General features: G+C 39.4%; 1 protein-coding gene and 1 non-coding gene across 2 annotated transcripts in view; one reads left to right on the top strand and one right to left on the bottom strand.

Moving 5' to 3' along the window:
• The window catches only part of PTTG1IP2 (PTTG1IP family member 2), a 92,676-nt gene that overhangs the window by 40,878 nt on the left and 24,751 nt on the right, over positions 1-27,047 (bottom strand). The window lies entirely within an intron of this gene.
• Positions 4,352-4,456, top strand: LOC120878324. Its single transcript, XR_005724527.1, has one exon. It is a non-coding gene; the product is annotated as a U6 spliceosomal RNA (small nuclear RNA).

Below are 27,047 nucleotides of genomic sequence, written 5' to 3'. Positions count from 1 at the left end.
TTTTTATTAATAATCAAATATATTCAATTTACAATCATTACATAGATGGGGAACTAAAGTACAACTAAATTTAATCCACATACTGCAGGATTTACTCCCAACTCCTTCCCTATCACTTGCTTTCTTTGTCGAGAATTTCTAAGGGTATTTCCACTTCTTTTGGGTTAATTTTCTGGTTGTGTGCCTACGTGCTATGTTGCTTCAGTTGTGTTCAGCTTTTTGCAACATTTATGGACTGTAGCCTGTCAGGCTCCTCTGTCCATGTGATTCACCAAGCAAGAATACTGAAGTGGGTTATCATGCCCTCCTCCAGGAGATCTTCCTGACCCAGGGATCGAATCCACATCTCCTGCATTGCAGGCAGATTCTTTACTGCTGAGTCACTGGGGAAGCCCAAAATAAAATTACAGTAACTCATATATTGGGCTTCCCTGGTAGCCCAGCTGGTTAAGAATCTGCCTGTAATACAGGAGACCCTGGTTCAGTTCCTGGGTCAGGAAGATCCCCTGGAGAAGGGATAGGCTACCTACTCCAGTATTCATGGACTTCCCTGGTAGCTCAAATGGTAAAGAATCTGCCTGCAATGCAGGGGACCTGGGTTCAATCCCTGGATTGGGAAGATCCCCTGGAAGAGGGCATGGCAACCCACTCCAGTATTTTTGCCTGGAGAATCCCCATGGACAGAGGAGCTTGGCAGGCTACAGGCCATGGTGTTGCAAAGATTCGGACATGACTGAGACTCAGCACAAACACACAACTCATATATTATGGGGACTAATCAAATATATGATTTATATGGAAGAAAGTAAGATAGACTTTACTAATGTCCTAATTCATATCATACTGACTCATAGAAACTTGAGCCTAGAAGAATATTTGGAAAGCTCTCTCATCCATCTTTTTTACAGAGGAGGAGAAAATTTCAGATAGTTAACTGCTTTACACAGGCATTTCAAAGGCAAGTACTAGATAATGGGAATATCCTAAAAGACCTGAAAATCACTTCTTTGTCTACATATAAAACTGGCTTGAGATGGGTTAAAATTTTAAAAATTGCTTTTTCAATCAATAACTGAGACATGTTAATAGTTGTTTGTGAAAATAGAAAAAATTCCACTGGAGAAAATATTTACTTCTCCGGAACTCTCAAGAATGGGACAAGGCTGTGGAGATCAGTTGGCTTAAAACCCAATGTGATGCAAGAATCCCTTTTTTATTGCCTTGAAAGTTATTGCAAGGTTAGGCAATTTTGAAACATCATTAACAGGAAGAAAATGGCCTTGAAATACTGGATGTAAGTCAACAGGAGCAGCAGCAATACCACAGAAAGCAGAAGAGATAGGCCAGTACTGGGATGCTGGGACTCCCAGGCTAGATTCTGCTGCTCGGCACCTACTCAACATTCTTAGCAATTATTTCTCACATTATATCAACATGGGGACATGTCAACTTTTGAAATGCCTGGAAATCTTTTAATAACTTGGCCCTAGGCAACTTTTAAAACTCATGCTTCTAGAAACTACACAGAAAATCATATTAGAGCTTAATGATGTTTTCATTCCCCGGGTTATGTATTTTCACCAGCAAGAGGGATGCAGTTAACTTCAGTGTCATGGTTAGTGGATTGCAAGAAGTGTGGAATGATGATAGAGCAGAAAGGTCCCAGATGGATGGGTTGAAAAATCATCTTCCTCATTTTATAGTTGAGGAAGCTGAGGCCCAGATCCCTTGGCTGGTTGGTAGCAATCCCAAGGATGGGTAAATGATTGGCTCAGTGACATCCCTGAAGACCCGGGTGCTTTCCAGTTGTCAGTTCTGCCTCCCTCAAGGTATTCACTTTTTCCACATGTTTATCTCAATGATTGGAAAGTAGATGGAGCAGCTCTGGGAATCACAGCTGTATATAATATTGCCCAACTGAAAATGAGGAAGGTGTCCTTAATAGTAAGAAAGCCTTTCTTAGAGGCGTCCAGCAGATTTCTCATTTCTGATCGGTCAGAAGTGGGTCATGTATCCTTCCTAAACCAATGGCAAATAAAATCAGAGTGTCATTGAGCCATTAAGATTTACCTTCTTGGGCTAGAATAGGGCCAGCCTCCTACTAATATGTGGTCACATGGAGGAGGGTAGCTATTTGAACAAAACCTGGGTCATTTTAGCACATGTGTGCAGAGAAATAAATATTGAGTAGGCAACCAAAAAAATCTTCTAAAATCTATTAGGCACCCCAAGCCTCAAGCAACAGCTGAAGATCACTGGAAATGATTTATTTTAGAAACTGCAGAGCATTTCTTTGTTGTCTCTTGCTCTGTTGCACCTAAAGTTTTCCTCTTCGGACTTCCCTAGTGCTCCAGTGGTTAAGTATCCACCTGACATGAGTTCGATCCCTGGTCTGGGAGGATCCCACATGCCATGGGGCAACTAAGCCTGTGCACCGTGGGCTGAACCTATGCACCCAGAGCCCATTCTCTGCAGCAAGAGAAGCCGCTGCAGTGAGAAGCCCACACAGAAAACCAGAGTGGCCCCCACTCGACATGACTAGAGAAAGCCCGACCAAAGCAGGGAAGACCCAGGACAGCCACAGACAACCAGATAATTCTTTTTTATTCTTTCCTGTCTACCTCACCACTTTCTCCTCCCCAGCGTTTTCCCTAAACTGGTTGTGAACTAAAACTAGCATATACCACTTTCAGGGTCTACCGTATGCAAAGCATCATACTAATATAACGATCTTTGGGGCATGTTTGTTACAACATTATAAACCATATTCTTTAAGTCAGCTTAATTATTTTATAATATTAACGAAATTGCTATTTGATACCAAAACTTGTTCCTTGCTTTCGTTCTTTTTTTTCACCCTGATAATCACAGATCTTCCAAGAGAAAAGATTTACACTGAGTTGCAGCCACCAAAAGGGTCTTCCCAATGACTCAGTGGGTAAAGAGTCTGCCCCTAATGCAGGAGATACAGGAGGCTTCAATCCCCAGGTCAGGAAGACCCGCTGGAGGAGGAAATGGCAACCCATTCCAGTAATCTTGCCCGGAGAATCGCTTGGACAGAGGAGCCCGGTGGGCTACAGTCCGAAGGGTTACAAAGAGTCAGACATGACTGAGCACACACGTGGTGCCATACATAAGATACATAAGAATACGCAAGATACATAAGAATCCACATCAGTGCATGGAGTTTTCCCTTAAGTATTCACTGCATCTCAAAATGTTAGTGAATGTATTATTTGCTCTACTAGTCATTTCATTCTATAATCAGAATTACGTTCTCCACTAGTACGGAGGTCTCTCATTTCCTTAAAATCCTTTTTAATTACAGTTCCTTGTCTTGACAACCATATCAGTGCTGTTGTACTAACTGACAAGGGGTCAGTTGCTTTGTGTTCCAAAACCTGCTATAAAAATTGAAATGAGTATTATTCTTCAGCTCGGAAGGAATATAACATAAATCATCAAGCATTATGATATAAATGTGTATAAGCAGTGACTACAAAAAAATAAGGCTAATTATTATTTAACATAACAAACCTTTGTTAAAGATAAGCCAGTTCTTTCACTGAGCTGAAAGGCGCAGGAAATCACCTAGATTTTTCAGGAAACAAAAACCTAGCTGAAGTCTACACTGAAATATTGACTATTTCTGTGGCCTTTTGAAAGCTATTCCTAACTCTTACTTTTCTTTTCTCTAGAGTAGAAAAAATAAAAATACAAAGAATCTCTCTCTTTCTCTTTAGTCGCTAAATCGTGTCCAACTCTTGCGACCCCATGGACTGTAGCCTGCCAGGCTCCTCTGTCTGTGGAATTCTCCAGGCCAGAATATTGGAGTGGGTTGCCATTTCCTTCTCCAGACAAAGAATAGGGTCAGCCTATAACTTATTGTCCAGCTGGGACACTTTCTGCATGTTTCCCTCAGACATTCTTTCAGGTCCTTTTATGGGGGAAGTTTTGCTTGAAGTTTAATACATATATAGAAAAGTGGATCATAAGTGGATTTTCAAAAACTGAATATATCTATGAAATAGATTATGAAATAACCAGATTAAAAAATCTATAAAATCAGTACCCAGACTAAGGAATAGAGTATGACCAACATTTAAGCTCAGATATGTTCTCTCTTTTTTTTTTTTTTAAAATGCATTTGGCACAGCACCTGGGATCTTAGTTTCCCAACCAGGGATCAAACTGGGGCTCCAGCAGTAAGAGCATCAAATCCTAAGCATTGGACTACCAGGGAATTCCCTAAACTGAAATATTTTTGAGAATGAAAGGTAGCATTATATTTTAACAGCTGGTTGAGGTATATTGATATACAATAAACTGTGCATATTTAAATTTACAGTTTGTGCTCCTTTCAGCAACACATATACTAAAACTGGAGCAATACAGAGAAGATTAGCGTGAGCCCTGTGCAGGCATGACACGAATTTGTGGAGCACTCCATATTTTAAAAATAATAAAATAATAGTAATAAAATAAATTTACAGTTTGATGAGTTTTGGCATATACCTGTGAAATTATTCACCACAAAATAATAAAAATATTCACCATCTCCAAAAGTTTCCTCGTATCTCTTTGTAACTTCTCCTTTCACCCCTACCTTCCCTGTCTTCAGACAACCACTCATCTGGTTTCTGTCACATTTGTATTTTATAGAATTTTATATTGACAGAATCAGATCTTAGTAGAAAACTTTCAGTTTTTCACCATTGCACATTTTAGCTATGGGCTTGTCATATATGGCCTTTATTATGTTGAATATATTTCCTCTATACACTGTTTGCTGAGAGTTTTATCATGAATGGAGGTTGGATTTTGTCAAAGGTCTTTTCTGCATCTATTGAGATGATAATATGCTTTTAAAATTCATTTTGTTAATGTGTTGTTTCATGAATCATACACTACATTCTTTTTTGTTTGACTTTTTTCCACATAATGATTCTTAAACATTGTATGTTATGTATCAACAATTTTTTTCATATGGATTTCTGAGTAATATTCCATTGTATGGCTAATTCATGATTGTTTATTCATTCTCCTGTTGTTGGATGTCTGGGTTTCCAGTTTGGAGTTATCATAAATAAAGCTGCTATGAACATTCTTGTAAAAGTTTTGGTACAAACATATGTATTCATTCTTAAATAAGCATCTACAGGTGGAATGGCTGGGTGATATGGAAGATGCGTTTCCATTTTTAAGAAACTACTGGGAATCCCCTAGAGGTCGTGGGGTAAGGAGAGCTTTCCAGGTTGTGCTAGTGGTAAAGAACCTGGCTGCCAAGGCAGGAGACTTAGGTGACTCTGGCTTGATCCCTGAGTCGGGAAAATCCCCTGGAGGAGTGCATGGCAGCCCACTCCAGTATTCTTGCCTGGGAAATCCCATGGAAAGAGGAGCCTGGTGGGCTACAATCCCAAGGGTTGCAAAGAGTCAGCTGGACATGGCTGAGTGACTAACACTTTCATGTCATATAACCCTGTATTAAAATTATACTTTCTCTATATGCTCACCAACAATTGTTATGATCAATGTTTGTTACGTTAGCCATTCTAGTGACTGTGTATCTTATTTTGGTTTCAATTTGCATTTTCCTAATGACTAATGATGTTGAACATGTTTTCATGAGCTTATCTGAGGGGGCACTATTTTTAATTACACTAAGAAAACAAGCATTAAGTAAAAGTGTCCCAGGCAAACTGGGACATATGATGGCCTAAACAAAGACAGATGAAGGTTTGCTTTGTGGATGCTGAAACATCCTTATTTCCCTGGAATAAATCCCACTTGAACATGGTATATGTGATTCAACATATATGACAAGCCCATAGCTAAAATGTGCAGTGGTGAAAAACTGAAAGATTTTCTACTGAGATCTGAAACTTTTGCCACTTTTATTCAACATAGTACCAGAAGTCCAAGCCACAACAGGTAGTCAAAAAAAGAAAAAAAAAGAAGAAGAAGACAAAAAGGCAGAATTGTCTCTATCTGCAGATGACACAATGTTATATAAAGAAAATGCTAAAGAGTCTACCAAAAACTGTTAGAAATAATAAATGCATTCAGTAAAGTTGCAGGATACAAAAGCAATATTAAAAAATCAGTTACATGTTTATACACTAATAACAAACCATAAGAAAGAGAAATTAAGAAAACAATTCCATTTCTAATTGCATCAAAGGGAATAAAATAGTTGATATATAACAGAAACAAACACAATAATGTAAGTCAATTATCCTCCAATTAAAAAGAAATAAATTTAAATTTATAAAAGAATAAAAAACATAGGAATAAACTTAACAATAGAAGTGAAATACCTATACACTGAAAATTATGACATTGATGAAAGAAACTTAAGAAGCCATGAATTAGTGGAAAGATATTTTGTGTTCATTGACTGGAAGAATTAATACTGTTAAAATGTCCATGCTACCCAAGACACTGAATCCAGACTCAATGCAACCCTTGTCAAAATTCCAATGGTATCTTTCACGGCAGTAGAACAGAGAATCCTAAAATTTGTATGGAACCACAAAAGACCCTGAATAGTCAAAGCAATCTTGAGAAAAAAAACAAAGCTGGAGGCGCTGTGCCCTCTGATTTCAAACTATATTACAAATCTACAGTAATCAAAGCTGTATGGTATCGGCATAAAGACAGACACATAATCCAATCAAACAGAAAAGAGAGCCCAGAAAATAACCCATGCACATATGATGAATTAATTTACAAGAAAGGAGCCAAGAATATACATTGAGGAAAGGACAGTCTCTTCAATAAGTGGTATTGGGAAAATTGAACAGGCTGTATACAAAAGAATAAACCTGGACCCTTATCTTAAGCCATATTCAAAAATCAACTCAAAATGGATTAAAGACTTGAAAGCAAGACTTGAAACATAAAATTTCTAGAAGAAAACATAGGCTGAAAGCACCTTGATATCACTCTTGGTAATGATTTTTTTAACGTGACACCAAAAACAAAGATAACAAAAGCAAAAATAAGTGAGACTACATGAAAATAAAAAGCTTCTGAACAGCAAAAGAAACCATTAACAAAGTGAAAAGGCAACCTATGGAATGAGAGAAAATATTCACATCATAGGTCTGATAAAGTGTTCCATTCTGTTCAGTTCAGTCGCTCAATTGTATCCTACTCTTTGTGACCCCATGGACTGCAGCACACCAGGCCTTCCTGTCCAGCACCAGCTCCCGGAGTCTACCCAAACCCATGTCCATTGAGTCGGTGACGCCATCCAACCATTTCATCCTCTGTCATCCCCTTCTCCTCCTGCCCTCAATCTTTTCCAGCATCAGGGTCTTTTCAAAAGAGTCAGCTCTTCGCATCAGGTGGCCATAGTATTGGAGTTTCAGCTTCAACATCAGTCCTTCCAATGAACACCTGGGACCAATCTCCTTTAGGATGGACTGGTTGGATCTCTTTGAAGTCCAAGGGACTCTCAAGAGTCTTCTCCAACACCACAGTTCAAAAGCATCAATTCTTCAGCGCTCAGCTTTCTTTATAATCCAACTCTCACATCCATACATGACTACCGGAAAAACAATAGCCTTGACTAGATGGACCTTTGTTGACAAAGTAATGTCTCTGCTTTTTAATATGCTGTCTAAGATGGTCATAACTTTCCTTCCTTACAAGTAAGTGTCTTTTAATTTCATGGCTTCAGTCACCATCTGCAGTGATTTTGGAGCCCCCCAAAATAAAGTCAGCCACTGTTTCCACTGTTTCCCCATCTATCTGCCATGAAGTGATGGGACCGGATGCCATGATCTTAGTTTTCTGAATGTTGAGCTTTAAGCCAACTTTTTCACTCTCCTCTTTCACTTTCATCAAGAGGCTCTTTAGTTCTTCACTTTCTGCCATAAGGGTGGTGTCATTTGTATATCTGAGGTTATTGATTGCAATAACCTCGGCAATCTTGATTCCAGCTTGTGCTTCATCCAGCCCATTGTTTCTCATGATGTACTCTGCATATAAGTTAAATAAGCAAGGTGACAATATACAGCCTTGACGTACTCCTTTTCCTATTTGGAACCAGTCTGTTGTTCCATGTCCAGTTCTAACCATTGCTTCCTGACCTGCATACAGGTTTCTCAAGAGGCAGGTCAGGTGGTCTGGTATTCCCATCTCCTTCAGAATTTCCCACAGTTTATATTCAAAAAATATAAAAAATTCTTACAACTCTATAGCAAAACCCCCAAAATGATAGTTATGTGGTCATCATTTTGTTATATATGTACATATGTATATATGCATATGTATCAAATAATTATACAGAATATCTAAAACAATGTTACATGTTAATTAAATGTCAAAAAAACTGGGGGGGCGGTGGAGGAAGGAAGAATGAAGGAGAGAAAGGGAGAGTGATGTAGGGAAAGAAGAAAAAAAGCCCTTCATTGGCAATGCTTTGTTAACATAAAGTTGTATAAAATTTTATTTTGTTATTATATAAGCTAATAATAATAATTCAAGTTGATTTTTTTCCCAAAGAAAAATATGGTAAGTGTTACATTCTTGATTAAGGGATCGCAGATTAACTGCTATGTTTAAAATTTACACATACACACACTCATAATACATAGCAAATGGTTTAGACAGCGCATAGGGCTTCCCTGGTGGCTTATTGGTAATGAGTCTTCCTGCTAGTGCAGGAGATGCAGGTCTAACCCCTGAGTCAGGAAGATCCTCTGGAGGAGGAAATGGCACCCCACTCCAGTATTCTTGCTTGGAGAATCCCATGGACAGAGGAGCCTGGCGGGCTACAGTCACAGGGTTACAAAAGAGCTGGACACAACGTAGTGACTAAACAACAACATAGTTATATACGAAATAGTAAAATGTACTATCTCATAACACTGCACTTAAAATAGCTCAGTTTCATAGAACGTTGTGAACAGTTCTTCCTAAAACAATTCTAGCCTTTCTTTTTTCCATAGTGCAACAAGCCAGAACGTGTAAGATTACAGAATGCTTAGGGCTCTTTGGAGAAAGTCTGCCAGTCACCTTTGAGACAGCTGAAGAGACTAAAAGATACTTATTATGCATTTTGAAGTATAGATTTTTTTGTTTTTCTGTCCTCTTCTTATAAAAAACAAATAAATATTGGATATTTAAAAAATCATTTTCCCCCTTACTTTTTTAAAAAATTGAAGTATAGTTGATTTACCATGTTACGTTAGTTTCAGGTGTACAGCAAAGCGATTCAGTTATACACACATATACATATCTGTTCTTATTCAGATTCTTTTCCATTACAGATTATAATATATATACTTACATATACATTATAGGTTATAATATATAATAGGTTATAAGATACTGAATATAGTTCCCAGTGCTAATAGAGTAGGTCCTTGCTGTTACCTATTTTATACACGGTAGTGTGCATCTGTTTTAAAAAATCTTGTTTAACTCACATTTCTCAACATAGAAGATTGATGTCAGATTAAGAAAAAAGCATTCTAGCTGTGGAAAGACTGAGACTAGCCACAGTCCTTATCTGTTGTTTTCTTTTTTAAGGAAAATATTAGAAAAATTTTCAAGTAAGAAAAATCAAGTCAAGAAGATTTTGGAACAAAAAAGGCAGTTATATGTGATAAAATATCTTTATTACTGACTAAAAAAATACATAGAAAAAATATTGGCAATTGCTGATGTTTATGTATATTCCACGGATTTTTTTTCCATGTGTAATTATGTTATAAGATGAAATAACCTGTCTATTGGCTAAAGCATGAAGTTTAGAGCATGCAAGCAAACAGGAAAACATCCTATTAGCTAGAATCTGTATCTACAGTGAATGATGTCTGGAGCATTATGTCATATTTTTATATGCAGCACTGTTACTGCAATTACTATGAACAACCTATAATGTTTTGTACAGAGCAGGGCGTCAAACGTTGTTAGGATTAAACATTGGGCACAAAACTATTCCTAAAAATGGAACCTGTTTCACTAAGGTTTTAGTATATGATTTCCAGATGACTAGAAGACTGTCTTTAATATAATCTTTTGAAATTTAGGATTTTCACCATGATGAACAAAGTAAACATTTGAGCTGTAAGTCAGTGGAAGTGTTTGAACCAACTAAAAGGGTAATAAAAAGCATACCAGTCCTTCACTTCAAAACCAAGCATCAAGTTTTCTGGTTTACTTTTGTAGAGTTGAAAAAGCATTTTCTTCCAGAATTGTTCAGTTTCACTGAGAGGAAAGTCTTTTCTATTTAATAGCACAATAACCTCTTTTTTGCATGATTTTAGAAATATGGAAAGAAATTTTTTGCGTTATTATCTCACTGAGAAGCAGCTTTTTATGTGACAAAAGCTGTGTCCTTCCAAGCCTACTTCCACATCTTAAAGCCATTATGATCTTGGACAACTCACTTTGCTGTGGCTGGCTTGTTTAAGGGGCTTCCCTGGTGGCTCAGACGCAATGCAGGTGCAATTCAGGAGACCCAGGTTTGATCCCTGGCTTGGGAAGATCCCCTGGAGCAGGGAATGGCTACCCACTCTAATATTCTTGCCTGGGGAATCCCATGGACAGAAGACCCTTGCTTGTTTAAATACCTTATTTATAAAATAGAGGTCACTTTCACTTTTCACTTTCATGCATTGGAGAAGGAAACGGCAACCCACTCCAGTGTTCTTGCCTGGAGAATCCCAGGGACGGGGGAGCCTGGTGGGCTGCCATCTATGGGGTCGCACAGAGTCAGACACGACTGGAGCGACTTAGCAGCAGCAGCAGTACCTGTCTAATTCAAAATACCCCTTTAGAAAATGAGAAAAACACCATTTTCTTGAATTAATTTGTCTTGATCACAAATAATTTGGGGTCAGGATTAAAATTAAGGGGTCACGTGAGGGGAGGAGAGGGAGGTGTAAGAGGCAGGTGATATATGTATAATTATGGCTGATTTGCATCATGCTACAGAAAATAACACAACACTGTAAATAAATTTTCTTCCAATTAAAAAAAATTGATATTAGGACCAGGTGTCCTAAATCTGAAATTTGAACACCTCTTCCAAGCATACCACTCAATCTCATGAGGTTAAGACAGATAAAGTTGAATATCAGTATGAAATTTCAGCTAGCAGCTTGTATCAAAAGGATCATTTTTGATCCCTCTGCAGATTATATTTTTCTAAGGTGAAAACCATGGGTTTCCCTGGTGACTCATTTGGTTAAGAATCCACCTGCAATCAGGAGACCCTGGGTCAGGAAGATCCCCTGGAGAAGGGAATAGCAACCCACTCCAGCATTCTTGTCTGGAAAATTCCATGGACAGAGGAGCCTGGTGGGCCATAGTCCATGGGGTCGCAAAGAGTCAGACATGACAGCAACTAGCATTTTCACTCTTCAAGGTAAACCAAAGATCTGATTTGTAATGGAGACTCTCTCTCTCTGAATCTAAACTCCTTTCCTCCTTTATAAAATTACTTTGATTCCTCTCTTCAAAGCCAATGTTTTCTGGAGTCACCTTGATTCAGCATCATCTATGCAACTCAAGTTAGTGATGGACAGGGAAGCCTGGCGTGCTTCAGTCCATGGGTTGCCAAGAGTCAGACACAACTGAGTGACTGAACTGAACTGAACTGCACTGCACTGACGCAACTCAACAGTTTTCAGAAACTCAAGAAGGCTATGATGTCTTCCTAGTAAGAATCAAACAGGCTGGTACAAGCTGGAGAATTAGGCTTTTGTCCAGATTGATGCCAGGTGAATGGAAGAGCCATGGGAAGCATTAATCAGATTCAGTTCTGATTTATATGCTGTTTACTCTGAATCCCAGTACAGATATGAACTCAGAAGTACAAATTAAATTCATATAAAACTTCAGCACTTCATACGCCACCACTTCCAAATGTTTGCATCCTTTCAGAACAGTCACCATTGAAAATTCAGTTTTTTCAACAACTGCTGAAATTGTTTTGAATTTTTCTTTTCAATTTGCTATCCTATCATAATCAATTTCAGCCCCTCCCTTTCCTCCCTGCCTTTTCATTTTTCCAAGTTTTTCATAGCCTATCCCTGACTTTGACCAAAAATGGATTTTCTGAAGAGATCAGTTAGTTACCTGTTCCCATCACATATGGGTACGAATGCCTGTCTGCTATTTTAAAAACAAATTCTTTGTTCCCATCTAAACCATCCTTAAAATATGATGACTTGCCACCACTGAAGATGTTTTTTTTTTTATGTTCTGCAGGTTCTTAAAGACATTTCAAGTAACATCAGAAGTGAAATATGTGAATAATTTCAAATAGTGAATATCCCCAAGGGAGAAAATTAATTTTGGTTCTAAATTTTAGTGTTAAAAGATGATTCAGATTAAATTATAGCTATACTTTATATATATATGTACACACACATACACACACTGCGTGTTCATGTACATCATCTTGAAATCTCTTGTGTATTTTTAAAAGGAAAGTTAAAATTGAAAGACAGCAGGAGAAGAAAAATCAGCATGTAAAATGCCATGGGAGGAAACACCTGCTGGGAAAACATAAATGTAAAAAAAGATCTGACAGCCTTCCTTCATAATTTCACCCGGTAAAGCAGTAATATTTAGAACCAAAAGTGTTGTGGAAAAGCAGTAACAATGCAGTATTTTAACACATTTAAAGGCTCTGGTTCCATTGTTAAGTTGTCAGGAATCTAAAAGCCTTTAAGAAAACCTTCTGTTTTTCTAATAAATCAATTTCAATGTGCATTTTACCCCACTATTTTACTCATCTAAATGAATGAACTTTTAGGAATAAGTTTTAAAACTTTATAAGCAAATTTTGTCTTACTGATAAACTTGTGAAGACTACATTTACATTTTATCTAGGTATTTCATTTTGTTATATACTACTGAAAATCCGGTAATCATAAATGTACAATCTTTTACTCCTGACGCACACACACAGGGTCTCTTTAATAATTCAAAGAGCTTTCTGTAATGATGAAGTCATACTGACAAACTCAATAGGAAAATTCTAATACTATTAAACATAATTTAAATAATTCACTGTAGAAACCAGGCCTAATAGGGCAAGAAAAGTAAATTCTAAGTGCTCAAAATATTTTGCTTTTTCTTACACCAATGCATATTTCTTAAATCATAGTGACAGTTCTCTCTGTTGATGGAGTGCATGACAGATATTCATGTATTGGAGCAGGTGCAAAAGATAAAAGCCTTCCTATTAAAGTCAAGAACGTCAGCACTCCCGGTGCTGTGATGGGCAGGTCTCCATCATTTCTGCATAAGATGTCTCCTGGGAAAGCTCTCACCAGACCATTACTACACTGTCAACTTACTCTCATCTCAAATTATTATTCTTCAAAGACAGCCAGCTGAGTTGCACTTTACTTTATAGATTCCCTGATAGGTGATGAAATGAAAATGTCAAACAGAGCACAGAGAGCAAGGTTATTCATAATTTCACTAAACGCCAAACAACTCCAAAGTCATTAATCCTTTAAATATAGTATTTTTAAAAATATATAGTATTGTTCAATTTGGAATTATGATATACTGATAATTATTCAATCTGACTATATAAAGTGATTGAGAAAAAAACTTCTAAAATATTAGCAAATCATTTTTATAAATATAAAATTATAGTGAATTTAAAAATGAATTAATTAGGAACAGTCATGAAAAAATTAATTGAAAAAGTCTATTAAAATAAAATAAGTATGGCTTAATATTTTATTATTTTCTTTGGTATTTATTTATAGAAGTCCTCTTTTAGATGACTGAAAATCAAGAGCCATACTCAGATTATATAACTAAAAGATTTTTTTTCTCAATTTAGTAGAAATGACATGACATTCTACAGAAGATAATATAGCCTCTACCAAATTATTTTGAACTAAGAATCTAAATTGGAATTTATCTTGGTGAAACAAATAAAAAAGAAACTCTCTCCAAATATTAATTAATGAGATTTTGAAAGATTTGAAAATGGTCATATGTATTAACACAAAGTGAATGTATTTTTAACATTCTGAAAGTTAGCATGCTATTGAGATATGAACTCCTCTAATAAAAAGGATATATTTCAATCTGTCAATGGTAATTGTATAGTCAACATATGTTGAGTGAGTGAGTGAGTGAAGTCGCTCAGTTGTGTCCGACTCTTTGCGACCCCATGGACTATCAGGCTCCTCTGTCCACGGGGTTTTCCAGGCAAGAGTGCTGGAGTGGGTTGCCATTTCCTTCTCCAGGGGGTCTTCCCCACCCAGGGATCGAACCCAGGTCTCCCGCATTGCAGGCAGACGCGTTTCCGTCTGAGCCACCAGGGAAGCCCTTCAACATATGTTGCATATGTATATATATGTTATATGCATATGTGCATGCATGCTAACTTGCTTCAGTTGCATCTCACTCTTTGCGACCCCGGGGACTATAGTCCACCAGGCTCCTCTGTCCATGGAATTTCCCAGGCAAGAATAGTGGAGCCATTTCCTACCCCAGTATGTATACATAACAGCAAAATACTGTTCAGTCACGAGAAAGAAGGAAATCCTGCCATTTGTGACAACATAGATGAACCTAGAAGATATTATCCTATCTAAAATAAGCCAGACAAAGACAAACATTATATGTGTTATTTCACTTACATATAGAATATTAAAAAAAAAAAAGGTCAAACTCATAGAAACAGAGTAGAATGGTGGTTACCAGAGGCTGGGGGTAACTGATACAACCCTTCAGTCATAAGATGAATAAATTCTGCAGATATAATGTACAGTATGGTGACAGTAGTTAACAGTGCTGTATCTTACACTTGAAATTAAAGCATAGTCTTAAACTTTCCCATCACACATACACATTCACACATCAGTATGTGAAGTGATAGATGTAGGAATTAACTTGGTTATTTTATAATATATCTGCATTTTACAATATATATGCAAATCAATCATCATGCTGTACTGTCTTATATATGTGATTTGCTTTTTCACCACAGCATGTGGCTTGTGGGACCTTGGTTCCCCAACCAGGGATTGACCCTGGGCCCTCAGCAGTGAAAGTGCAGAGTCTTCACCGCTGGTCCAGCAGGGAATTCCCTATATATGTAATTTTATTCGTCAATTATACCTCAGCAAAGCTAGGTCAAAGGAACTAAAGTGAGGGCAAACATCGGGAAACAAGCAAAAGCAGAAAGAAAGAGAGAGAGAAGAGCGAGATTAGGCGTGTTACTTCATGAGGGAAAAAGACAGGAAGTTCTCATACTTTGGGCTTCCCTAGTAGCTCAGCTGGTAAAGAAACTGCCTGCAAGGCAAGAGACCTCAGTTCGATTCCTGGGTCAGGAAGATCCCCTGAAGAAGGGAAAGGCTGCCCACTCCAATATTTTTGGGCTTCCCTGGTGGCTCAGCTGGTAAAGAATCTGTCCACAAAGAGGGAGACCTGGGTTCGATCCCTGGGTTGTAAAGATCCCCTGGAGAAGGGAATGGCTACCCACTCCAGTATTCTGGCCTAGAGAATTCCATGGACTGTAGAATTCTTGGGGTCACAAAGAGTCGAGCACGACTGAGTGACTTTCACTTCTCAGATTTTGGTGGAACAAAGAGTTACTTATTTCTGCTTTGCTGTTACAGTTCACTGCATGCTCAGCTGCTTCAGCGGTGTCCAGCTCTTTGTGACCACATGAACTGTAACCCACCAGGCTCCCCTGTCCAAGGGATTTTCCAGGCAAGAATACTGAGGTTGGTAGCATGCCTTCCTCCAGGGGATCTCCCCAACCTAGGGATCCAACCTGTGGCGATTGCAGATGGAGTTTCTCTGCCTAGCATAGAAATCAATCTTTGATCCAGTAAAAGATCTGTTTTGCTGGAGTTACAGCCACATCAACTGGTTTTTCCTAGCTCAAGTTATTCCACTCTTGATAGCTTCGAGAAGCGCTTCTCACTATATACAGAATCAAGTTCTATTCACTCTATTATGAAAATTGATTGTTTTCTTCACAGTTCTTTATATCATATCCCCCGCTCCCAGTTTGACTGAAGCCATGTTAGTTTACATGAAAGTAAAGTAGCAAAAATGTCAAATATAAGTTTATGCCTTCTTTTTTCCAAATTCTGCCTAATAAGTAAAGTTTTAAAAAAAATATTGGTGAAACACACTTAATGAATATTTCAGAACATCACTGAATTTTAGTGAAGAAACTATTTCATACTGAAACAAGACTGGCATACTTTTGTTCTATTAAAAAATCCTCTAGTATTTTTCTTACATTGTTAAGAGTCATTATCTCTTTTTTTTTTTTTTTTAAGAAAAAAACTTTTCATTTTGTGTTTGGGTATAAGCCAATTAACAATGTTGTAATAGTTTCAGGTGAATAGCGAAGGGGACTCAGCCATACATACACATGTATCTGTTCTCTCCCAAATTACCCCCCATCCAAGCTGCCACATAACATTGAGCAGAGTTCCATGTGCTGTACAGTAGGTCCCTGTTGGTTATCCACTTTAAATATAGCAGAGTGTACATGTCCACTCCAAACTCCCTAACTATCGCCCCATCCTTTCCCTTGGCAATCACATTATCTCTTTTATTTTTAAACTATCTATAGCATTAAAAATATATTATCATTGATATATATTCATCAACACAGATTCTAATAACATCAATCATTACTTAAAATTTACTACTGTAGGGAAGACTTGAATAGTGGAGCAATTTTGTAATGATAAATGTAAGCAAGATCAGAATCTTTATTTATTGTCTGGTCATCACAGCAACGTCAGAAACAAACATAGGTGCTGTGTGCAGTCATGCCCAACTCTTTGTGATCCCATGGACCATAGCCCACCAGGCTCCTTTGTCCATGAATTTTCCCAGCAAGGATACTGGAGGGGATTGTCATTTCCTCCTCCAGGAGATCTTGACCCAGGGATGGAACTCACATCTCCTGCATTGCAGGTGGATTCTCTATCGCTGATCCATTGGGGAAACCCATATAGACAGAGAGTGTAGCCACTAATCTTCCTGCCATGCATACATTTACATGTCAGGTGCTCGTACATTCTATATTTATTCCATCTTATGTGCAAAGGGAAGAATATTAAGATTATAAAGCTAGTGAGGAAGCAGATTATTCAAAAGTTTAAAAAAATTTTTTTAAACTAACCATAAAATCTTGTTTCAAGAGTTTTTTCAACCCTCAGAATCACAAATTACTTCACAAGTCATAATGTAAAAGTAATGAAATACTCTACGAAACTGTTCAATAGAATTTAAATTTTTAACTTAAGGGAATTTGGAAGTTCAATCATTCTCACAGAGGCTGTATGGATGATTAAAATCCTAAAGGAAGCCTGAAAGAAAAAGGACACAGTCGTTACTGGAAATGTAATACAGTGTTAACTCTCAGGTTTCACTTTAGACTAGAAAGCTTAAGTTCAAGGCCATTACACCAATTTTCATAGAAATGTAATGTTCTCCAACTCATGATCCTTCCCTTGAAAAGCTGTGCGTGGGTAATGGTGATTATCAACTCAAATTAGTCACACACACCAGGGTAAATTGGAAAGAAAAGCTTCTTCAATTACTCAAACTAACATAAGTGATTTGTTTCCTTCTGCTGACATGAAAGGAAAAGGGTTGAATGTTCGTGAAGGATAGCATTTATCCGCCCTGCTCTAAGGTCAGGGAGCTCACTCAGCACAAACATTCCCAGAAAAGGTTCGACTTGGCAGAAAAGAAACCATCTATTCCAAAAGGTTGCCACTTCGGCTCGACTTTTCATCTGCTGTGATAAAAGTCCTGTCCAGTCCATTATCGTAAGGCAGCAGCTGCCCTAGAGACTGATAGCCTCCAAAAGAGAGTAGTTCCTCATAATCCCCAGGGCAACTCCTCCACTTCAGACTATTTCCTCTCCTGACACCATTCTTCCTCACAACCTCATGGCTTTGCTCTTCCATCTCAAACGCCTAATCCCAAATATTTCTCTACATTGTCAGTTCAGTTCAGTTCAGTCGCTCAGTCGTGTCCGACTCTTTGCGACCCCATGAATCGCAGCACGCCAGGCCTCCCTGTCCTTCACCAACTCCCGGAGTTCACTCAGACTCACGGCCATTGAGTCAGTGATGCCATCCAGCCATCTCATCCTCGGTCGTCCCCTTCTCCTCCTGCCTCCAATCCCTCCCAGCATCAGAGTCTTTTCCAATGAGTCCACTCTTCGCATGAGGTGGCCAAGGTACTGGAGTTTCAGCTTTAGCATCATTCCTTCCAAAGAAATCCCAGGGCTGATCTCCTTCAGAATGCACTGGTTGGATCTCCTTGCAGTCCAAGGGACTCTCAAGAGTCTTCTCCAACACCACAGTTCAAAAGCATCAATTCTTCGGCCCTCAGCCTTCTTCACAGTCCAACTCTCACATCCATACATGACCACAGGAAAAACCATAGCCTTGACTGGACGGACCTTAGTTGGCAAAGTAATGTCTCTGCTTTTGAATATTCTATCTAGGTTGGTCATAACTTTTCTTCCAAGGAGTAGGTGTCTTTTAATTTCATGGCTGCAATCACCATCTGCAGTGATTTTGGAGCCCCAAAATAAAGTCTGACACTGTTACCACTGTTTCCCCATCTATTTCCCATGAAGTGATGGGACCAGATGCCATGATCTTCGTTTTCTGAATGTTGAGCTTTAAGCCAACTTTTTCGCTCTCCTCTTTCACTTAAATTGAGCTGACTGGAGGAGGAACCGGCAGCCCACTCCAGTATTCTTGTCTGGAAAGTCCCATGGTTGGAGGAGGCAGGCTACAGTCCATGGGGTTGCAAAGAGCTGGACATGACTGAGTGACTAAACAACAGCAAAGTCAGCTGGAAATCCGATCCTCTCAGTCACGTCTAAAACAACCCAAACTCCTTTTAATGACCTAAGCTGCTGCTGCTGCTAATTCGATTCAGTTGTGTTCGACTCTTTGCAACCTCATGGACTGCAGCCAGCCAGGCTCCTGGGTCCATGGGATTTTTCAGGTAAGAATACTGGGGTGGGTTGCCACGCACTCCTCCAGGGGATCTTCCAGACCTAGGGACTGAACCTGTGTCTCTAATGTCTCCTGCCTTGGCAGACAGGTTCTTTACTAGTAATGCCACCCGGGAAGCTCTTCAGTTCAGTTCAGTTCAGTCTTTCAATTGTGTTTGACTCTTTGCAACCCCATGGACTGCAGCCCGCCAGGCTTCCCTGTCCATCACCAACTCCCAGAGTTTATGCAAACTCACGTCCATAGAGACAGTGATGACATCCAACCATCTCATCCTGTGTTGTCTCCTTCTCCTCCCACCTTCAATCTTTCCCAGAACCAGGGTCTTTGTTCATAGTGATGCTTTCTAAGATCCATTTGACTTCACATTCCAGGATGTCTGGCTCTAGGTGAGTGATCACACCATCGTGGTTATCTGGATCATGAAAATCTTCTTTGTATAGTTCTTCTGTGTATTCTTGCCACCTCTTCTTAATATCTTCTGTTTCTGCTAGGTCCATACCCTATAAATCCCCACATACTCTGATCCCTGCCTACGTTTCCAGCTTAACCTTTGTTCAGTCCAACCAACTGAAGTCCATTGAACTTCAGTTTCTCCAAAACCCCGAGCTCTGGCTCACTCTGGAGTCTCCACCTGGGATGTTCCTCATGCCCAGACTGCTCCTCATCATGCCTGGGTCTCTGTTTAAACTCTACTCCCCTGGTGCCTTTGCTATTTATCTCAAGTACATTCACCACCTTAATTTCCCCCAGTTTCAGTCCTTTTGTTCTTTATAGCTGTGTCACAATTTTAAAATTATTTTTGTTTGCTCCTCACTTCTTTTGTACTTGGAGAAGGAAATGGCAACCCACTGCAGTACTATTGCCTGGAGAATCCCATGGATGGAGAAGCCTGGCAGGCTACAGTCCATGGGGTTGCAAAGAGTTGGACACGACTGAGAGACTTCACTTTTCATTTTCTTTTGTACTTATCCTGGGATCGTGGTTTTTTCCCAGCTTTATTGAGATATAATTGATATAAAACAGTGCATAAGTTTACGGTATACAATGTGTTGATTTGATACTCATATATTTCAAAATGCTGACCTTAGCTATTACATCCATCACCTTGCATAAACATCATTCTTTTCTTGGGGCAAGAACGTTGAAGATCTACTCTGTTTGTAACTTTCCAGTATATAATGTGATATTATTAGCTATAATCACCATGCTGCACATTAGATCATCAGAACTTATTGTTGTAACTGGAAATTTGTACCCTTTAACCAACAGCCCCCCTTTGCCCTGATGTTGTCTGTCTTGTTTACATGGTAAGCCCAGTGACTGGCCACAAAGCAAAATGCAATAAATGCTTATTCAATCAAATCCATCCTATCCTGCTTTTTTTCTAACTCCCTTTGTTTGTATTGGACTCAGAGCAAAATTAACTTGTCATTTATTCAAATATCATTATTATTCAAGGCAACACACAAACCTATTATTAATGTATGCCAGGGACTGTAGATGCAGCCATTGTTTACTGAGTATTCATTATGTGCTATAAGTATTTTACCTGTGATATCACGTTATAGCCCCATAACTATGTAAAAAACAACTAGTTTTATCCCTGTTTGAAAGATGAGGCAGCTGAGACAGAGAGAGGTTAATATGTGTTCCAGATATCACAAACTGTGATAAAGCTGAAATTCTGTATTCTATCCAATAAAACACAATTTCCACTGACAGAGAGGGGAAAGGAAAGTGATCTGCAAATGCAAAGGGAAGAGATAACAGTTGCTTAAGGGGGACCAGGAAACTATGTTTGAAGGTGGCATTTAAGACAAAATTTGGGGGGAAAAAAAAGCATTTTGACAAATGAATATGAGGAGTTGGTATAAAGGGTCCACATTAGAAAAAAAATTTAGTGAGAACAAAAATACAGGGAAAGAGACAGCAAGTCGGCACAGGAAATAGTAATAGGAGAGTTACTATATGTTGTCCCATCTTTTGAACCCAATTGTGTATGTCTTTGCCTACATCATTGAGAATTTGAAAGTGAAAGTGAAGTTGCTCAGTCCCGTCCGACTCTTTGCAACCACATGGACTGTAGCCTACCAGGCTCCTCCATCCATGGGATTTTCCAGGCAAGAATACTGGAGTGGGTTGCCATTTCCAGCTCCAGGGGGTCTTTCTGACACAGGGATTGAACCCGCATCTCTTGGGTTCCCCACACGTGGATTCTTTACCACTGAGCCACCTGGGAATGTAAATTAATCTTCTGTGGCGGAATTTTAGGCATTATGCATGGCAGTGATGATATCCTTTGAAGCCTGAGTTCCTCCCATGCTCAGTTGCTCAATTGTGTCCGACTCTTTGTCACCCCAAGGACTGTAGCCCACCAGGCCCCTCTGTCCATGGAATTTACCAGGCAAGAATACTGGAGTGGGGAGCCATTCCCTTCTCCAGCGAATCTTCCCAACCCAGGGATTGAACACAGGTCTCCTGCATTGCAGGTGGATTCTTTACCATCTGGGCCACCAGGGAAGCCTGAAATGATCAAGAAGGGTTGTGAATTCTAATCTAAAATGTCATTCAAGTCTCCTCCCAATTTCATGCTGTCAGCTGTGCCCACTTGAATGACTGGCACTCTCCTAAACTGTCTTCCTGCCTCAATCTCCCCTCTCTAAACCATCCATTCATCCCATCTCCTGTCCTTCTCCCCTCAATGATACTATCAAGACATATTTCCTTACAAATGTGATTGCTATTCTTCACCTTTGCCAAAGCATGCTTCTACATTTCTTCAAAATAAAGTCAATATTTCCTTTTACTTTAAAAATGAAGCTCAAATTCCTAAGTGGGGATTTCAAGGTTCTGCAGGAAAAAGGACCAGATGCCTTTCTCATTACATGGTATCATGATGACAAGCTCAGACCCTAGAGCCAGAGTGCCCAGCTTTGAGACCCTAAGTGGGACTCCTGCAAGCACGTGTATAGGCTGAGGTGTCCTGAGCGACCAAGGGCGAGGAGTGAGCAGGGGTAAACGTGTAGCCCACCGCTCACCAAGCTATGCCTCAGAACAGGGCTTCTACAGGCTCAGAAGAAGGGGCACCATTTTCTGTTTCACGTATAGGCACTGCTGCTGCTGCTGCTGCTAAGTCGCTTCAGTCGTGTCCGACTCTGTGTGACCCCATAGACGGCAGCCCACCAGGCTCCGCCGTCCCTGGGATTCTCCAGGCAAGAACACTGGAGTGGGTTTCCATTTCCTCCTCCAATGCATGAAAGTGAAAAGGGAAAGTCAAGTCACTCAGTCGTGTCCGTATAGGCACTATTAAGGTTCTTTTCCCTTATACATTCAGTGGAGCTAGCACGAAGACTTTTCTCTTAGGGAGAAAAGTCCCTAAGAGAAATGGGGCTGTTGTGAGGATTCAGTGAATCACAGGCCTCAGGGCAGGGTCAGGCAATGAGTGCCCAGCAACCGTCAGCAGGTAATCACACCCCTTCCCTGTTCCTTATACGTTAAAGGAACTGGCTTACTAGCTTATTCATGTATAACTGGGCTTTTCCACCTTCATGGCGTTCATCGATCTTCTGCTTTCTTTCCCCCAAACTCTCTCCCCTAGCAGCTCTAACCTCTGCCTGTCCACGCTTCAAACTCAACTGAGCTGCCATGATTGTTGCCATGAGGACTTACAAACACGAGCTGTCTAGACTTTAACTCAGCTCCGGGGCACCTATGGACCCTTGTTGTGGAACGTGACTATACTACTATTTGTACTATCTAAACTTAAACATATATCTTAAGACCTTGTCCTCCTCAAAAGATTTTAAGTGTCTAAAGGTAACCTGTAAGTTTCTTCCATATGTTTCTACAGCACCTACAGACCTACAGGGACATAATAGGCAATAACAGAACCATTTATTGAGTATCTACTATATGCCAGGCACTACAAAAATTACTTCTCGCAACATTTTTAGTATTGCTATTTCCCTTTCCTGTAGAATGACTTAGTATTTAAATAATTTGCTTAACAAGCAAGCAAAAAATCTAATTCAACTTTAAAATTCATAAATTTAAATTTACAAGAGTTTTATTATAATATTTGAAGTATACTTCATTTTTATTATGAGATATTATATTATTATATATTATATTATACATATTATATATAATATTATAAATATATATTATATTATATATTATAAAATATTTTTAAAAGAAATTTAGAAAATGTAACAAAGTAAAATTGTTCTGAACCCCACCACTGCAAATCAAACACTGTAAACATTTAGGTGTTAGAATTGTTTTTAGTTACTATCTATAATATTTCATTATTTAATTGGGTTTTTTACCTATGGCTGATTCATGTTGGGTTTTTAATTATATATTAAAATCTTTATAATCAGTCTCTCTAATTATCCAATTTTTATTACTCTATAGTAAAAATCTATAAAAGACCAAAGTGAACACCAAAAAATAAATAAATAATTTGCTTAGCACTGAACAGCTCAAAAAGCTTCTCCAGTGGCTCAGCGGGTAAAGAATCTGCCTTCAGTGCAGGAGACACAGGAGACAGAAGATGTGGGTTCGATCCCTGGGTCAGGAAGATCCCCTGGAGGACAAAACGGCAACCCACTCCAGTATTCCTGCCTGAAAATCCCATGGAGAGAAGAGCCTGGTGAGGTACAGTCCAAAGAGTTGCAAAGAGTCAGACATGACTGAGCATGCGAGCACACAGCCCAAAAGTGTTGGGCCGAGATGAGAACCTAGGATCTTGCTGGTTCAGGGACTAGACTCTACTTCATGGTAATATCTTGCCAGGCTCCTTCCCTTGGCCAGGAGCTAGCACTTACTGACTGTATGTTATATTCTAAGAGCTTCTCCTACATTTTCCCTCAATTTCCTTGCAAAGTAGTTATTATTATTCTTATCCTAAAGGAGATCAGTCCTGAACATTCTTTGGAAGGACTGATGCTGAAGCTGAAATTCCAATACTTTAGCCACCTGATGTGAAGACCTGACTCATTTGAAAAGACCCTGATGCTGGGAAAGATTGAGTGCAGGAGGAGAAGGGGATGACAGAGGATGAGATGGTTGGATGGCATCACCGACTCCATGGACATGGGTTTGAGCAAGCTCCGGGAGCTGGTGATGGACAGGGAAGCCTGGTGGGCTGCAGTCTGTGGGGTCACAAAGAGTTGGACACAACCGAGCGACTGAACCGAACTGATGTGCCCAGTCGCTTCAGTCGTGTCTGACTCTGTGACCCCATGGACTGCAGCCCGCCAGGCTCCTCTGTCCACTGGACTCTCCAGGCAAGAATACTGGAGTGGGTTTGCCATGTGCTCCCTCAGGGACCTTCCCAACCCAGGGACTGAACCTGCGTCTCCTGCGTTACAGGCAGATTCTTTACTGCTGAGTCACTGGGGAAGCCCATTATTCCTATACGCACAAAGAAATCAAGGCTCAGAGATATTAGCAATTTACTTGAGATCTTACAGTGAATTAATTCCAGACACATCTCGTAAATCTGACCCCTGAACTCCCCCATCTCCCCAAAAGCCTTGTCACATTTTAGGAGGGCCCTTTTAGAAAAATGCTACTGCCTTCACTAATTTTTAAAAATTCCTCACAGAGTCTCATTTAGGTTGTGCTATTTCATTTAGACACCCCTTTGACAGAAAGTATCACTATATACATTTATATTGAATAGAAAAAAGTTAATCCCTGCATTATATTTTATCAACTTTTATCTCTATATATCAACTATTAATCCTGCCTATTATAAATAACTTGGCAGAAAAATGCTTTTTCCCTAAAGAATTTGATAGAAATTTACATAAAAATGACCTTGATGTCAGAAAAAGGTATTGATACAAAATGATTTAGACACCTTTTTGACAGAAAGTATCACTATATACACTTATATTGATAGAAAAAATAGTAAGTAAATACTAGGTCAGGAATCTGTTGAGAGACTTACACTTAGTGCTTGGCATCATTAATTTCACTAGGTCACTAGCTTGTGCCGTGTTTCTATTATATTCCAGTTATTTGGAAGGTCAAGATAAAATACTAACGGGAGAAATATCAATAACCTCAGATATGCAGATGACACCACCCTGATGGCAGAAAGTGATGACAGTGAAAGAGGAGAGTGAAAAAGTTGGCTTAAAGCTCAACATTCAGAAAACGAAGATCATGGCCTCCAGTCCCATCACTTCATGGGAAATAGATGGGGAAACAGTGGAAACAGTGTCAGACTTTATTTTGGGGGGCTCCAAAATCACTGCAGATGGTGACTGCAGCCATGAAATCAAAAGACACCTACTCCTTGGAAGAAAAGTTATGACCAACCTAGACAGCATATTCAGAAGCAGAGACATTACTTTGCCAACAAAGGTCCGTCTAGTCAAGGCTATGGTTTTTCCAGTGGTCATGTATGGATGTGAGAGTTGAACTGTGAAGAAACCTGAATGCCGAAGAATTGATGCCTTTGAACTGTGGTGTTGGAGAAGACTCTTGAGAGTCCCTTGGACTGCAAGGAGATGCAACCAGTCCATTCTGAAGGAGATCAGTCCTGGGATTTCTTTGGAAGGAATGATGCTAAAGCTGAAACTCCAGTACTTTGGCCACCTCATGCGAAGAGTTGACTCATTGGAAAAGACTCTGATGCTGGGAGGGATTGGGGCAGGAGGAGAAGGGGCCGACCGAGGATGAGATGGCTGGATGGCATCACGGACTCGATGGAAGTCAGTTTGAGTGAACTCTGGGAGATGGTGATGGACAGGGAGGACTGGTGTGCTGCAGTCCATGGGGTCACAAAGAGTCGGACACGACTGAGCGACTGAACTGAACTGAAGGCAAGAGTACTGGAGTGGGTTGCCATTTCTTTCTCCAGGGAATCTTCCCAACCCAGGGATTGAACCCAGGTCTCCCACATTGTAGACAGATGCTTTAGCATCTGAGCCACCAGGGAAGTCCAAACAATAGGCACTGACATGAACACCAAAATAGATCTTGAACTAAACAAATGCCAAGAATAGGGAGAAGAAGGGGGAATGGAAAGATTCAGGACCAGAGTCAACCACTAGATTTAGTTAAGAGTTTCTAAGAATACAATGTTGAAAATGAAAAACTTGGAGGGGGTGGGTGATTTTACTGGAAATTAGTCTGACTTATTTATGGGAAAGCAATAATACCAAGTTAATATGCAACAACTTCCAAGTTAATTAAAAGATACTTAGAAGATATTACTTAAAGTTACATGACTTGAATATCATTACTCCCTTTTGCCAGCGCTCACTATTTGATTGGAAATATCCTACTGGTTTGCGCGGGGAAACAACAGGCAAGTAAGTGAAGGTAGAAGAAAATTAATAGAACCAAGATCTTCCCAAGCGAAGAATAACTCCAAAAGAGTGGAGTTATAGTAACCTTTCATTATGAAAGCACTAGTTTCCAGAGCTTCTAGAGGATTCTGAGGAAAACCGGACATATTTGCCATGCATTATAAATGTATAATTACCATTTAAATGGGGAGAGAAAGCTGGTGAGTGAAATGAGAAAAAGGCATTTTCTTACAGCCAACCAGAAGTTTGCATTTCGGGCAATAATCTTCTCATCTACAGAGTCAGGTTAACAAAGCTATTGCTGTCTGCCACTCACCCTCTGCTCTCTTCTACCAGGAGAAACAGAAAGTTAAATCTACCTCCATGATTTTCAGTCCCAAATTTGCTCATGAGGCTCTGGCATGCTTGACAGGTAATTCAACAGCACATGTTTACCAAAAAAAAAAAACAAAAAAACAAAAGTGACATAAAGGCATCTCTTTTTATTCTCCCTTTTTATTATTTGAGGACCCAATTTATTAGAATAAGTGAAAGTTTGGAGTAAATTCCTATTGGTTGTACAGTTGCGACGATTAGGGTCATCTCATCTCTCCTACAATCCAACGAAGACTTTCTTTAATAACATTCCTGTTTGTGGATTTGGCCAGGCAGCAGCTTGAATGTGGAAAATACTGCCTTATTCCAAAAAGGCATTGAACATCCCTTTCAAAGG

This window comes from Oryx dammah, unplaced genomic scaffold (assembly GCF_014754425.2).
Source record: "Oryx dammah isolate SB20612 unplaced genomic scaffold, SCBI_Odam_1.1 HiC_scaffold_18, whole genome shotgun sequence".
In the NCBI taxonomy this organism is placed as follows: Eukaryota; Metazoa; Chordata; class Mammalia; order Artiodactyla; family Bovidae; genus Oryx; species Oryx dammah.
The sequence above is the reverse complement of the archived record's forward strand: the minus strand, read 5'-3'. Positions and strand labels throughout refer to the sequence as shown.